Raw genomic sequence first — 15,510 nt, 5'->3', positions numbered from 1 at the left:
GAATGCTGCACCTGAACTGCTGAGCCAGTCACCTTCATGAACGTGGTTGTGACCTTGAATACACGCTTGGCTGTAACTTGTTTCAGTAAATTCTTACTCCACCATCTACATTGTTTTCTTTTCCCTACCTTGACCCCCTGGCAAAGCTGTTTGTTTAGATGGGGAAGGACAATCTCACCATTAAGCAACGTGCCTGTCTAATTCTTCAGTCTTACTAATCACAAAAGTTGTAATTTTAAACCTGACTGGTGGTATCAGAAGGCCAACTGCATGCTGTTAGGTAGGTCAGGACCTGCAAATTCCAGTAACCAAATTTGACCTTTGGCAATTGACTCTGTGGTTTTATTCCCCATCTTTTCTCCTTAATTACAGTTGCAGCTGTGTCTAGCTGCTATTACAAGGAACTGAATTAGAAAAATGAAAGAAGTTATTCCATGGTGCTTTGGCTCTAGAAGTAGCTATTTAACCCTGTGATTTTGTTAGAGCCATGCATGAAATCTGTGCCTCTGATGTCTCTTCTGTCGTATGTGCTTATAATGCTGAGGAAGAACACTCTCAAAATGATGATAAAGGGAAAGCTTCAGAATTGTGATAATTTTGACACATCATTACTATGATTGACATGATAAATAAGTCAGGTCATAAGGAATAATGCAGTTCTAAATCCCCAACCACATAAGCTTGCTGAGAGGGAAAAAAGGGTCTATTAAATTTTCTGTATAGAGATTGCAGTCAGTGGTGCATAAACAATACATTCTATAGCAACCTGTTCATTGCTCAAGTTGTTATTGGCAGGCACTGTGGCATTTCTACAGTCATTAAAAGAAGCTATCACTATTAATCTCCAGTCTCAAGGCAGGTTTAACCTGAAGCTGATCATCAAATAACGCTAACATATATTTGTGCTTTGTTGAATGTGCCCTTTCATCTTTGGATGCCTTTTCTGTAATGCTATAAGAAGGGCTGAGAATTCTAGCCTTCATTATAAAAGTTTGCAGGTTAATAATAAGTCTCTTCCCCTTAAATCAGGGGCACTCATGGAGGGGAGGAGTTCTTATGAAAATGCACAGCTTATTCTATGCATACCCCACATTCAGGGTGTTGCTTACTCCCTGTTTCTCATAGTCTTTGATCAGGTTGATGAAAAAGTAAAATGTCTAAAACTGACCAAATATATGCGGCTGTATACATGTCTGTTCAGTGAGGCAGCTCAGCGTGAGCTCTGTCAGTGGTCAGAGAAATACTCAGTGGTCAGAAGAATGGCTGGAGATGTCTGGAGACCATCCAGATCAAACTCATATTAATGTTCCTGCCTTGGAAGGAATAGTTTGTTGATGGATTGCTGAATCATGTCTTCAGAGATATGCCAAAGACTAATGTATTAACTAGTACCATATTTACTGTGTCCCTTTTCTTTCAAGTGGCCTGTGGGACTTAATCCCAGCCTGTGGATACATCTGTAGTTACAAGACCCCTGGGAAAGGGGTCATACAGATGAATTCATCAAATTGTTTCCTTAGAAAATGGTCCTTGAAAAAACTAAAAGAATCAAAACATTTTGATTCACCTTCTCTTTTGCTTCCCCTTCCTCAAGGAAAATTACTTTCCTCTGGGAAATACAGGAATCTGTCACCACAGACAAATGGGAAACTGTGTTTCATAAAGGTTACTGGGAGAAAATTCAATTTATTTTTCATTCTTTCTAAAGAGATAGTCATATCCCTTCTCAAATATCCCTTAACATCCTCTCAGAAATGGGATGACATCTGTCGTTTAAGCTCTCTAAGTACTCTTGTCCCAGTTCCAACTTTTGGTTGTGGTAAGCGAGTGATTAGGGAGAAACCAACTCATCCTAAGTTATGTCCTCAGAAGCCATTTCAATGTGCAAATGAAAAATCTGAATTGCTACCCAGGAGACTTCCCTCATATAAATTATCTTTGAATCATGTAGTGCTACTAGTATACGCAGTTCACCACAGATATACCAGTGGCCCTATCCATGTAATCTGCTATATCCAGTGTACTCATCCAGCTGCTGACAGTGAAGCACTCAAAAGATAAGCAAAGCAACTGCAGTTTCTTCAGCATCTCATTTTGCCATTTTGGTTGGTAGTCTATCATGAATTACAATGAATGACATAGACTGGAAAAATAAATGTGAAATCACCAGATTTGATGACCGGGTCACGCAGGCAAGGTCCAGAGCTTAAATATAGCTCCCAAGTCATGGGGTGGAGGCCCTGGGTGTAACTTCTCACAGCTTGCCCTGCTGCTGCTCTCTCAGCTGAGCTGTTTTTCCAGCACTTTGATCCAAGGTTACGCAGCTGTACCGTATCTGAGCTGACCTCAACCTCAGGCAGCAACAGCCAGAAGGAAGCTGCTGAGCCTGCTGGTGTGCTCCAGGCCTCAATTTGGCCTTTTGGCAGCGCTGGCCAATGTTCATGTCAGGGGTTGAGGCTCCTCCAGCTGCTCTGTGGAAGTAACTAGCAGCCAGGAGTCATCTTCGAGTGTTTGATGCTGACTGCTGCTTTGTTTGTAGGAAAACTAAGGGAAAAAGCTGATAGTTTGCATCTTGGAAGGACTCGGCTCAGATGCCCGAGAAGAGAACAGCAGTCCTCCTGCCCCAGGCACCGTTACCAGCTCAGTTTCAGGGCAGTGTAGGCCATGAAGTCAAGTCCTTGCTGTCGGCAGAACTGCACGCCCGCCACATTCATCTTCTGCAGTGTTTCACACTTCTTCATTTTGGCCTTTTATTTTGAAGTATGTTGAATATATACATTTGATCCCTTCAAAACAAGTACACAAGAAAGACATGGCAGAAAATTAGTGTAGAGATTGAGGAGCAGGAAAGCAGATTTTTAATTCTAGACTGTAACCTGCTGTTTGAGTGGCCTTAACATACGTTGTGAGCAAGGGTTTAGGCGTTCATTTGTAATGCTTGATCCAATAGCAGAAGCTCATTTAAATTGGTGTGATGACATGTGCCAGAGTCTGCAGGCAGCTTGAAACAATAATGCTGAGAAATGCAAATTGCCTGTTTTATTCTTGTACTGGCATGGCCAATGATAAAACCTGGGAGAATACTCTGTCTTTTTTTCTGCATCCTGTCAGCTGTTGACCAGAGATGCTGTGAATAACTGCCCAGTCACTGTTGTCTGAAAATTTGCAATAGAATTTAATTTTGATTGCCATATCCCATTAACAAATCTTTCAACCAAGAACAGAGCTGCAAAGGGAATATGAGATGTCAAAGATGGCTTCAGAGCTTGCAAGATCCCCATGGATATTGTATAGCATCTTCTTCCAGTTGGAGAGTAGAAAGAAAAAAAAGTTCTCCATCATATATTTGAGTATATCCTAAAATGTTGGAAAGGTTATAATGAACAAGTCAGGCTTCTACCTGCTGTAGCCTCGTTTCAGTAATGTTTGTCCTTGCCTCATTTTCACCACATGTAAAATAGAGATAATGGTTCCTACATCTTCTGTAGAGGTCTCTGGTGTGCTGGTAGAAGTAGTTATTATTTTTCAAGAGCACTTTCTACTTCTTATGCTTTCCAGTGGTAATAAATTGTACTTTTTAATGGTAGGAATGAAGGTTTAGTGCAGAATTAAATCAGCTTTTTTAAATGTTCCACTTTCCCTCTTTGCTGGGTTTTATATTTTCTGTATTTGTATGCATAGAGAGGAATCAGAAACAATGGGGAAAAAAATGGCATTTTAAACCATTTGTTTTAAAGCATTTTTTGGTGATTCTGGGTCTCCCATTTGAGCTAAGAAAAATAGATTTGTTTGCAAGAGCCTTTTTTTTTTTTTCATGTCTTTTGCATTGGTTATCAATATTAATTGTTTGGGGCAATGCTTGTGGTTCATTGTAAAATATACAATTTTATATCCACCCTGCCTGTATTAAGGGAAAGATCAACCACTTACCCCTTTCAAAAGTTGTTTTGCATAGTTCACAATGATTTACAGGAGCTTCTTAATGTCTGTCAGCTATTTGGTCGTTTTAAGTCTGATCATAGTTATAAGCCTAAAAGTTATGACCAGACAAAAAATCCGAAATGCAGTTGGCTTGAAAGCTAACACTTCCAAACATTTGGGTGCACGCTAAAGTTAAGGCTTGTAAATTGTTCTATTTACATTAAAAGCTGAAAAGAAAAACAAAGAAAACACACCATCTTCCATTTGTGCACTGTTGCTTGCTGAATTGAGACTAAGGGGTAAGCAAGGAAAACACCAGCCCAAGGCAATTTCCAGGTTGTTTGAAATAACGTTGCTTTATAACATGTATAAAATCCTTGTCTAAAATCCCTGTGTTATGGAGCAGTTGTTTGTGGAGCCCCAGAACACTGTAGGTTACGTAGCCCAGACATGGTACTGGTACCAGTAGATTACAGAGGCTGGATGTGATACTGGTACCAGTAACCGCTTTCTCCCAGCAGCGTGTCACCATGCCTGTGCTTGACCCAAGCACAGCAGCCGAGGTGCTGTGGGTTCCTCGTGTCTCTGCCTGCTGGGCCTTGCCCACGCACCCCTCCGGGTATCGAGCGCTGGCGTGCAGCAACACGCAGTGAAATGTCGGAGTGTGAAGAGCTTTATTTGTAAGTTATGGTGGGCTCTGTTACAAAGCTGCATTAAAGCATTTTGCTGAAATACCAAGTAATCCTTTTCAAAAGCACTAAGTGAAAATGCATTGATTTTTATTTTCTTTCAGCAACTTCAATAGCTCAGGATTATTACTATTTTTGAGAGTGATAGAGAAATGTCAAAAATTCTTCGGTTGTACTTTTATTTTTATATATCCCTTCAGGTTTGGGGGGTGGGGGGGTAGGGTTTGTTTGTTTTGTTTCTGGTTAAGGCTTTGGAAGCAGCAGGAGGGGGAGATTTAGTTTATTTCTAAAAGCTGCTTGTATTTTGAGTTTTTTTCAGAGATTTTGTGGTTCCACATGCAATACATTTTGTTGTCTTAAGTTAGGTCTATGTTTTAAAATTCTTTGTCTCCTGAATAGCTAAATGGTCTCTCACACCTAAGTCTCTTCTTTGTAATTACTTTTGAAAGAAATAAAGGGAGAGAAGATAGGTCAATTAGGTTGCACTCACTGTTTTCAGTAGCTGTGTAGAGTGGCCATCAGTTGCTTTTTTATACCGTGTAGGATTTATTCATGTAGTATTTTATTTCATTGAAGATTGGTGTGGATGCACTGAGTTTACAGAATACCAAAACTCCCAAACTGGACAGAAGTCCCAGAGCAACACAAGGCAAAACTTGCTCAGGTATGTAGGCTAATGGGCATCCCTTACAGAAAATTCAGGTTGCCAGGTACTAGCATACAACTAGCTCTTCCCATCTTTGCTTCTGCTGTTATAATATATTTTATATTTTTTAATATAATTTTAATCTGTATTTAAATGCGTTTCGTGCATGTCTAAGCAGAGTGATTCGTTCTTCACCCTATATATATCAAAGAAGTTTTAGGAGATTTTATGTGTCTGAGAGACAGGAAGAGACAATGTTTTGTTGCAAAGTGAACCCCAAAATATTTTCTTATTGTTTCACTTGCTCTTGTGTTTGACAGTTCTGCACTAACAGCACAGCCCGTTACCATCCAGATAGTCAAATCATATTGTTACTGTTGTTTCCAGGGCAGATCAAATAAATGGGTTGCTTAAGACTAAACAATGTCGCTGTGTTCTGCCTAATCGCACATTGCCAATTAATTTCAAATTGGTAACCTAAGGACATTTTTGAAACTGGCTGCACATTTGCAAATGTAGGGGTGAATTTATTTCTTTTTACAACATAAAACAAGATAGATGTCAATTGTATCTCAAAAAGAACTAAATTCACATCTTAGACAAGGAAGGAAGTATATAATTTTCTCATTTTATCTCTCATTTCTTCTCCCTAATTTCCTTATTAACTGTAATTCTGTTGTGACATCCTAGTGTCATATTATGATAATAGAAATTTGAAATAATCAGCAGCATGAAATGCAAAGTTTTGGGTGAGCTGGGAGACAGGAACACCCTGCAGAAATAAGCTTCTGTTTTTCACTATTGAAGCAATGAGTCCTTGTCATCTGTAGAAAAGGCTGTTTACTGTCCATACAGCTGAAAACAATGACCTAGCCCTTTTCTGAGAGGGTAAGAAGTCAATGCAAGATCGAAAAGACATCATGCTCTTAAACTCCCCTCTTATCTGGGAGCAGCAGAAAGGAAATCATAAGTACATTAATGCAAGCAGCATTTGTACTGGCCAAGGTACGACTAACAATTTATTTATAACAATGCTGACACTACCCGTACTGCAGAAATACTAACAAAGAGCCCTGAGTAATAACTTCCCCCTAGATTTCTTTTTACAGTACTTGCAGCATTCTCTGGGCATGCATTTATGTACTGTGTATAAATAGGCAGACAAAAACTTATTCCATCTTCCTGAGAAGAGAGATGCTGTTTTATTCTCACTTCAGAAAATTAAATGCTTATCCATCTGTGGAATTATTTTTGAATGAATAAGTTTGTAGACTTTCTTCAGCTGGGTTATTATTTGCTCTTTTGGAACATTCTTTGCTTTCACAGTTGTTTTGTTCTTGCTACAGAGGAAATAAAGCGATGTGTATTTTTCTCCCTGCTGAGGTCTTAGGCAACCTTATATTATAAAATAACCAAAGATTGATAATCACAAAGGCTGCAAAGGGAAAGCCTCCACTTTATTTAGAAGAACATCTGTGCTTTAAAGAGGAAGGAAAATTCTTTCTTTTGGTACAATATTATTTCTTTGGATTCTGAGCTCTGAGTGATTTTGCCCTGCTTTTACATTTTACAGTATTCTAAACATATAAATGAAATTTTATTTGCTTCTGAATCCCTGTGACCTGAACAACATTACTTCTATTAAGGATTGTATCCCTTTATAGAAGAAAAGGACAAAGTAGCATGATGTGGTCAGGGGGCGTGGAGAACTTCAGACCATATGGAATGGACCTGAGGCCCCTGATAACCTATTTCTCAAAATATTATTTTGACAAGTCATTCCATATGTTTGGTTGAGTTAGCTGTTGGAAGAAGGCTGTGGGGTATCTTCTTGTTTTTCAGATCTGCTCTCTTTATGTGAAGACTTTGAAACAGCAGACCTTTGGGAGCAAGGTAGCAATCTGGATCCCAAAACATGTTTCACATATAAATATATAAATAGAATGCGGCAAGAGTTGACCTTGAGCTTAAAATACTGCTCAGCGAGTGCATCTCGGTTTGAATAGGAGTTTCAGCAACAAAGAACAAAAGTGCCTGTTTAGTTCAACATTATAAATATCTGTAGAAGTGCTCTCTTAAGCCTTCACAAATTGCTCCATGTCCGTAGCATATGGGATCTGAGGACAGTTTTTGAAATTTGGGCGATTTTTATTTTTTGAAGTTCAAATGTAGTAAATTTTAATCCCTGTTCTTAGAGGGGATTTGCTGGAGAAAGCTTTCATCAACACCTTGCTTATCCAGTAACTGCAAAAATGTATTTGCATGGATTTAAGCTGTCTTGCTCAGATCTATATAAGTACTCTTGTATACGCTTTTTACATAATGACAGCCAATTTGGTGGCCTGTACAAATTTACTGGCACCAACTGTCTCTGACGCAGAAGCCCTTCCTTTCATTGTGAAGGAGAAATCAACCATGGAACACTTTCAGATTTGTCTTTTGCTTATTTTCAGTGAGGACAGATTTAAATTCTTTCATCATCTGGGAAGAGCCCAGATTTTTAATTAAGCAGCCAGATACAGTAGACATCCAAGTATAAGGAAATCTCTAAAATTCAATAATATTTATTATTTTCATGAATTTTCCAGGTATCTAGTAGCATTCTCATGAGTCTAAGTTGATACCAGGAAAACCCAAATTCTGAAACTAAATTGAAATTTAGTATTAAATTTAGCTTTATTAGCACCACTTGTCAGATTGTCAGTATATATATATGCAAGTGTCTGCTTCCATTGTACTTCTTCACAACATCAGGTTCACTTAAAAGGGTGCTACAAATAAATACATCTTAGAAATTCACATATGATGGATTGTACATACTTGTAGTGCTCTACAAGCACATCCAATCTTACGTCTTTCCAGTAAAAATGTACTTACTGTTGTCATAAAATAAATTCTGAGGGGCATTTCCTAGGTAATTTTGCCCCAGAGTCACTGGGGATTCTTTTCTTTATCCTTCTTTTTAAAGTGTGGTGAAGGACAGGTAAGAACTGTCATTTTTATCCTTTTATTTTTTATTTTGTCTTTTTTTTGTCTCTCTCTCTTTTTTATTTTTTATTTTTTTTTTATCCACAATTTCATTTCTAAGTAGAAGTGTTCAAACTTGTTGCGAGTATGAGAAGAAGCAAATGGACCATCATTTGTGTGACTTTGGTTTGTCTTTTGCTAAGCCAAGGAGTTAAGAAATTATATTAAAAAGAAAAAGCCACATGTGAAGATGTGTTTGAAAATATAGTGTGGCAGCATTTTATTGTCTCCCATTTCTCTTTCTTTCCTGCTGCTTGACAGTAAACCACAAGCTGCTGGTGAGAACTGCAGCATCTAAAACGCCAGCAGTTCTCTGGTTCGTGTAACACAGCCATGTCCCAGTTCAGCTTTCCTTCCTCATTTCTTCTCTCAGCTTTTATCTTTGCAGTGAATTTTGCATTTCTGGACTGTTTGATTAACTGACAGTTCTAGTTTATTTAACAGCCAATTACTAATGAGTGGTTTATTAACTTAATTTACATTCCTTAAGAAAGCAAGTGGTAAATATTGAGGTATGTGAAGCAGCAGGGCTGTAAGATGTCAGAAGTTCCTTTCTGTCCTCAGTAGGACGTGACTCTTGCTGTCTGCTGCAGAAATACAGGGGCAGCAAAGCATCGCTGTCTCAAACCTGTCTCCCCCCCCCAAAGCGCATGCCTGTTTGCATTTAAAACGATGCTTCTCTTATGATGCGCTAAAGTGCGTCGTAAAAGTATACAACCTCTTAAAATCATTTCCACTGATGAGTTATTTTAAAATCTTTTTAAACATAAGCATGTTCCCGATGATGATGCTGAAAAGGTTCTGGGTGTTGCCTGCAGGGGCAGCGCTCACCGGCTCGCTGCGGTGGGCTCCTCTGCTCTGCTCTGCTCTACCTGTGGCTCCTTGCATCGCTTTGGAGATGACTCTGAGGCTAATAGATTCCACTGCTAGACCATGCATTTTTTTTTTCTTTTCCCTTTTAACTGCCGTTGAATAAGATTACACACTATCCACTTATATAGCGGGTATTAAAGCTATCTGGTGAATTGAAAAGCCACCTGAGTGTTCTTTAGCTAGAATAGCTTGAGGCTCTATATTTTTTAATGTTGAAAGCTCTAATGATGTACTGGATGATAAGTTTCTCGGCAGAAAAAAAACCCTCACTGTGCATGGGGGAAGGTCAGGTCAGTGACAGAGACTGAACTTCCAAATTGCTTTTTGTGCACGAGGAGTTGTGAGAAGGGGATTTCAGAGTGTCGGAGCAGAAATTTGGTCTGCTTTTGAAGCGAGCTGCTGAGTCATCACAGGAAGCTGTGTTACTAAGCAGTGCCTTAATTTCCTTAAAACTACATGGGACAACACTGAAAATTTATTTCCAAAGTAGACCTAAAATATAAAATGGGTTTGTAGCCCTCAGGTAGCAGAAAAGAGGGAGGAATGGGTCTCTTGCAGAGGGCTTCCCAACGATAGCAGTTGCTGCACTAACGGCCTGTAGAAAAAGGGCAAAATCAAGAAGAAAGCTACATGTGCCATCCCTTTCCCCGTCTGTGGAGCAGAGCTGGTGCAAGACAACCTGGAGAGGCTGGCACTGTGCAACCATCAGGCTGGGCTGCCTCAGCAGCGGCTGTGGTCGGCAGCAGTGCTGGCTGGCTGCACGTCAGGCCCCCGTCTCTCGTTATGCCCAGGGATAAATCCTAAAAACCCTCTACAAGATTTTAGAAGCTTTTCAACCTGTATTTTAGCCTGTTTTATCTAATAAAATATAGAAAGCTCTTCTTTGCTGGAGTATCTACACACAAAAGGGTATAAGTCATCTTGTGGATAGAGTTGAGTTCTCCATTAATCTTTCCCTAGGGCTAAAGCTAACAGCTCTTGCAGTCTGTGTGAAGTCTTTACAAAGGGGGAAAAAAAGCTGTTACAAACGTGGCTGTTATTTGTTTAAACATTTGGAAACATTTATAGTGTGATGCTAGCTGTTCTTTTTACCCTTGCGCCTATTCTTTTGTTTGTATATATTTCAATGAATCCTTTAAGACTTGTCAGGCAAGAAGAGTTTGGCTTGTTTAGCTAAGTAAAACTAAGACTGTGAAGGAGTATGATTGTTGCCTATAAATACTTTAGGACGTAAAAATCACAGAGGGAAAAAAGAGAGATTTGAGCCAAAGGACAGCTTTGGCAGAGGAACAAATGGGGTACATTGGTAGTGAATATGTTTAAGCTGGAAATTCGGAGTGTTTCTAACAGATTGAACAGGGTTGTAGGAAACCTTCCATCCAAGAAAGTGAAGTTAAAAGTGCTCGGTGTGCTCAGCAATGGGATCACAGGGTGGGACGTCAGCGAGGGAGCAAGGCTTTCTAGCTCTCTGCCCCCCACACAGCTAGCAGGAAGCTTGTATGCATAAAACATCTCCTTGCCAAAGTTTTGCATAATGTATTTTTCTGTTTTCTCTTTTAGAAGTCTGTTTCTGTAAGATGATGTGTCTGCTTAATTTAGGAATGTGTTTTCTTTCTCTTCAAACCGACCAGCAAGTTCCTGACGTTACGCACATTTTGAACTGCTTGCAGAACTGCAAGCTTGACTGTATGAAATACATCTTGTAGCTTAATTATCTTCATCTTTGGGGAACTTGAGTTTTTAAAGTTAAATGCATCAGTAGTCCTGTTGTAACACGTATGGTGCATCACATGGGCCCAGAAGGGGTGGATCAAAAAGCAAGGAGTGGAGGGTTTCAGACACTTGACTGCTTTATGACATGGGTGACTCAGCCAAGATGAATTTAGGCAAGGCTTTCTCAACAGTTGCTGATGAAATCTTTGGCAACTGCTGCTCTTCACTATATCCCCCCTCAAACACCATGTATTTAATCTGTGATCTACTTGCTGTATTTTGTTGTTATTGTTTTCTTTTATTCACTTTTTGTTTGTTTATTTGTTTACTTGCAGTGGAAATTAATCATTCTTGATCTGATGTGGGCAAAGCTTAGTCACATTGACAGGAGTATGTTGAGTCAATAAATATAAGTGACCTAGATCATTCGCTTGTTTTGCTAGTACTGTGTTTTGTAAACCTTTTCCATATCTGGTGTTTTATTCATATGTTACCATTCCTGATGTCTGGATCAAGACAAAGGTTGTATATATAAGAATCCACTTGCTGAGATTGATTCAAACAACTAGGCTGCTTTTGCTGTAAGTTTGACCCACAAAACTAAGTTTATATGTTGTTGCTTATTTACTATTTTCAGTCTAGAGTCCAGTTTCTCAAGGGTTTGAAGATAAGAAATAATACCTACATGTCTGGGAATTCTTAAGATAGCTGCGGGTACTGACAAGTCATAATAACTCCTCAAATATCAACTCTATGTCATTAGATTGCTAATTATTTTATACATACATATTTTTGTCTCAGAATACTCCATGTAGAGTTCTAATGTTATTTATCAAACTAAACAAATGTGATCAAGGCAGGAAAATCTGTTATTTTTCTTTGTCTGGAGATCTAAGCAGAGACCTGTATTGTACACAGTGGTGTACAGCAACATCACCCATTTCCCTTTTCTTGAAAATTCATACCATCCTTGCTAGAAAAGAAGCGAGAACATGAAATGGTAACAGTTGTTATCTTAACACTTTTCCATTGCATAACCTGTTAATAGACAGTCGAATAAGTAGGGAACAAATAAACTGTGTTTTAAAGTAGAGTTTTATGATTGGTAATACCCTTTTTTTTTATTGTTTGTGTAATGATTCTCTCGTGGGCTGACAGGTGGTTGTCAGCATTTGCTAGTCTGTTGATCAGGCTCTAGGTCATGTTGTGCATCTTGTACTGCAAAGGGGAAGGGAAATTAATCTGTTATTGATCGGGATCCAATTCCTGTTGTGCATCTTGTACTGAAAAGAGGAATTAATTCATTACAGAAAAAGTTAATTCTATTCCATTGGATAGTTTGTGTTTTTAAGGTCTTTTTCCCCTTGAGCAATCTCTGAGGTGCCACGAGTGTCATTTCTCCTTTTTCATCATATTCCATGTTACATAGGCTGACCATACATTCTTGATGCCATAATATGTAATATGCCATTATATGTAATATTTTTGCTATTTGTATTGGACTCTTTCCTCCTATTCTGTTTTTTTATAATAAAATAACCATAATTTTGTAAATGAAGCTCATAGTAAATGAGAAGGCACTAATGCATACAATGCAAGTCTGAAAGTCTGTAGGAAATTTATAGCAAGTTTTTTATTTTTTTTTTCTTCCAGGTTAATTTATAATTGTTTTTAAAGTTCTGCTGAAGTACTTAATTTCTCCAGTAGCTGGAGGGTGTACTAGTACACTGGTGATCTTTTCTGCAAAGTATTTTTCTCCCTTCGACGAATTTCCTAACATAAAGAAGGAAATCCATTTTTGGACACTGATTCCGGTGAAATTCCTTCTTCACTGACAAGAGGACACTGAGAAGTAATTGCAGTAGTAACTAAGACTGATAGTAGGAATGACTAGCAGTTGACATCATGCTCCAGTCTCTGCCCCATGCCATGTAAATGAGGGTGTTTCTTTAGGCAATTCTCTCTCCTCTTGCTCATGATAACCTCGTTTGTGTTAAGTGTCATCAACAGGTTGGGACCTATAAGCAATTTAATCTCAGCCTCAAAAATAAGACTTGCCATTTTTTCTCAGGTCTGAGCTCAAGCTATTACTTCTTTTCAAGAGATAAACGCTTTCTCTCACCTTTTATTAAGGCTGGTTGGCACAGTATCTCTCTGAGAAAAATTTGAGCATCCATGAAGTAATGCTCTTAATATTCTGCGCTGCAAACACAGATGTAGATAAACTTTGTGTGCCATAATGTAAGACCGGGGAAAGGAGCTGATGTTTATACATTTTTGAAGGGGAAAGCACATTTTGTATCTTCAGTCATATGGCCCGAGTGAGATTTCATCTCTGTTGGGAAAATTAAGCACCCAAGTGGCTTTGACAAAGTCTGGGATATTTATAAATTGTAAATCGTAATATTTAAAGTTCCTTGAGCCTTATATGATAATGTATATAGGGAGATAAAAATGCTGATTATGCCTTTCCTGAGATGATAGGGCAGTCTACATAATTATCATACTTAAATAACAGAAATTAAAAATTGCACAGCACACAGGTATTAAATATATATATATATATATATATATATATATATATATATATATATATATATATGTTTCAGACCACCTGGGATAGCTTTCATTCCTGGTCAGATGGAAGGGAAAAAGGGGAAGTTCAGTGTGATCCAGGATCAGAGTTGTGCAGTCATACGCAGCCACTGGTGATAAAAAGAAATAGACCGTGCAAGAGGTGTTTGCCCTTTTTCCTCTTCCCTCAATATATCTGCTTGGTGCAGAGCTGCCATATGTTCTGCACGGTCTTGAGGGAGTTTATGTTCCAAGGGACAGGAAGACCCCAGATCTTCCCTTTCTGTTTTCACTTTCCTTTGTCTCTCTTCTTCTTGTTGTTTAATATGGAAAAATAATATTGGTGCTAGTTTACATTAATATTTTGGGCTGTAAATGGCAGCATTTCAGGAGCTGCTTCATGAGCAGCTGGTTGTGGGAACACTGAAATGGCTCCGAGGTAAGTTCCTCCATGCCTCAAGCCTCAGAGATTGGTTAGGGCCAGTCCCAAAAGCATTTTGGTTCTTGGGCCGTGAGAGATAGCAGTAGTAATTCAGGCAGTCTGATGAGTTTAGAAGCAAAGGAAAGACTGGAAGTACTGTGAGTGCTGGGGCTGAAATAGATGCAGTGTGAAATAAAGCAAAGAGCCCTTTCTTGGAGAAAGCTCCGTTTCTGGATTAGGACTCTTGCCTGTGGCAGTCCTTCTGTCCAGTCTTTTCTTCAGGACTAGAATCAGATTAAAAGCACATCCCTTAAGTGATCTTCAGTGCCTTTCCTTCTCATCTCTGCAGCTTCCTACAAGTTCCCACAGACTCGTTATGTCTAACAGTTAGGCATCCCTTGGCTGCAATCCTGGGGTCAGTGTCTTTCCCTAATGTTGCTCTGCTTTCTTAGCAGAGTAAAGGGGCTCAGAAAGCAGATAGAAAGGAAAAATCTTTTCTTTCAGAAAAAAAAATGGAATTTGGGTGGGAATGGTGGTCCCCTGACAGTGGATTCATCTTATTATAACTATGTCCTTGTATTGCTCTCACATTTCAGTGTCTTTAATAAATATTTCCTACTAATGGATATGAAACTGAGAGATTGAAGCTCAATCATTAAAATAAAGGATTCATGAGAAATTGAGCAGCCTTTTAATAATGTGAACTATCTATTGGGGACCACGGGATTGAGGGAAGGGAAATAACCAGTGATGAAGGCAGAGAAGTTGCCTGAGTAAAGGGAGGCAGAGGAAGAGGAGGTGAAAAGGCAGGCAGAAACAGCAGAGGCAAGGATGTAGAAAACAGAGAACAAAGAGTCTGATGAAGTAAAAAATAAATAAATAAAGGAGTATTGAAGAAAAGAAAAAATGCAATTGTTTTCTACAAAGGATTCTCAAAGAAAATACCTGTTTACTAACAGTGACATTCTGCATTGCAATTTAGTGCAGCACCAGTCAAGTAAAATCACGTCAGTGCTGTACATTGGAAGTAGGAGAGGGATGGAGTGGCTTATTGACAGGAAGGATAAGAAACGTAGAAGGCTGGGTAGTTTTTCATTATCTGATTGTTTGAAATAGCTCTCTACCTTCCACAGCCAGGCTGAAGTCTGATTTGCTGCATCACATCGTGGAAACCAAATCACAGTGCTACTCCTTATCTAGATTAGGAGCCTGGCTGTTCTAATATCCAGCCTGTGGATTTCTTACAAGGAGTGAGGTTCTGAAAGGATGGGGTGGACACACAGATTCCATGTTTCAGCCCTATTGAGATTTTTACTGTAAAGTAAGACTAAATTCCTCCTTTGATATTTTGACCAGCCACAAAACAAAGCTGCAAGCTGCACAAGGAGCCGTGGGAATGTCCTTGTTGAGTTTTATTTAGCAGGACTAGGGCTGGACTGAGTTACAGCAGGTGGTTTCTTTGTGCCACAAAGGGAAACATAAACAGCCTTTGAATATGAAACAGGAATACGTATGCTGTCTAGGTAGTGTTTAGATATTACTTGGAAACGTTGTTTTATATTCATGCTCATTATATCTGCAGCTGACCTTTGTAGGATTTTACTTAGAATCCAAGTGATAGCCATTTTGGTGAGCTCTCAGTATAA

At 38.9% G+C, this 15,510-nt stretch overlaps 1 protein-coding gene across 3 annotated transcripts in view; it reads left to right on the top strand.

Annotated features, from left to right (window-relative positions):
- SDK1 (sidekick cell adhesion molecule 1) overlaps nt 1–15,510 on the top strand; it is a 387,420-nt gene that overhangs the window by 218,056 nt on the left and 153,854 nt on the right. Inside the window, exon 1 of one of the 3 annotated variants that reach the window (XM_032197268.1) lies at nt 5,225–5,274. The exons of the other annotated variants lie outside the window; for them this stretch is intronic. The gene's annotated coding sequence lies outside the window, so the exon portion shown is untranslated. Of the gene's footprint in view, nt 1–5,224; nt 5,275–15,510 lie in introns of those variants that run through there. 3 annotated transcript variants of the gene reach the window in all.

The sequence above is a fragment of the Aythya fuligula genome, chromosome 15 (genome assembly GCF_009819795.1).
Source record: "Aythya fuligula isolate bAytFul2 chromosome 15, bAytFul2.pri, whole genome shotgun sequence".
In the NCBI taxonomy this organism is placed as follows: domain Eukaryota; kingdom Metazoa; phylum Chordata; class Aves; order Anseriformes; family Anatidae; genus Aythya; species Aythya fuligula.
This window is presented reverse-complemented; position numbering and strand designations above follow the sequence as displayed.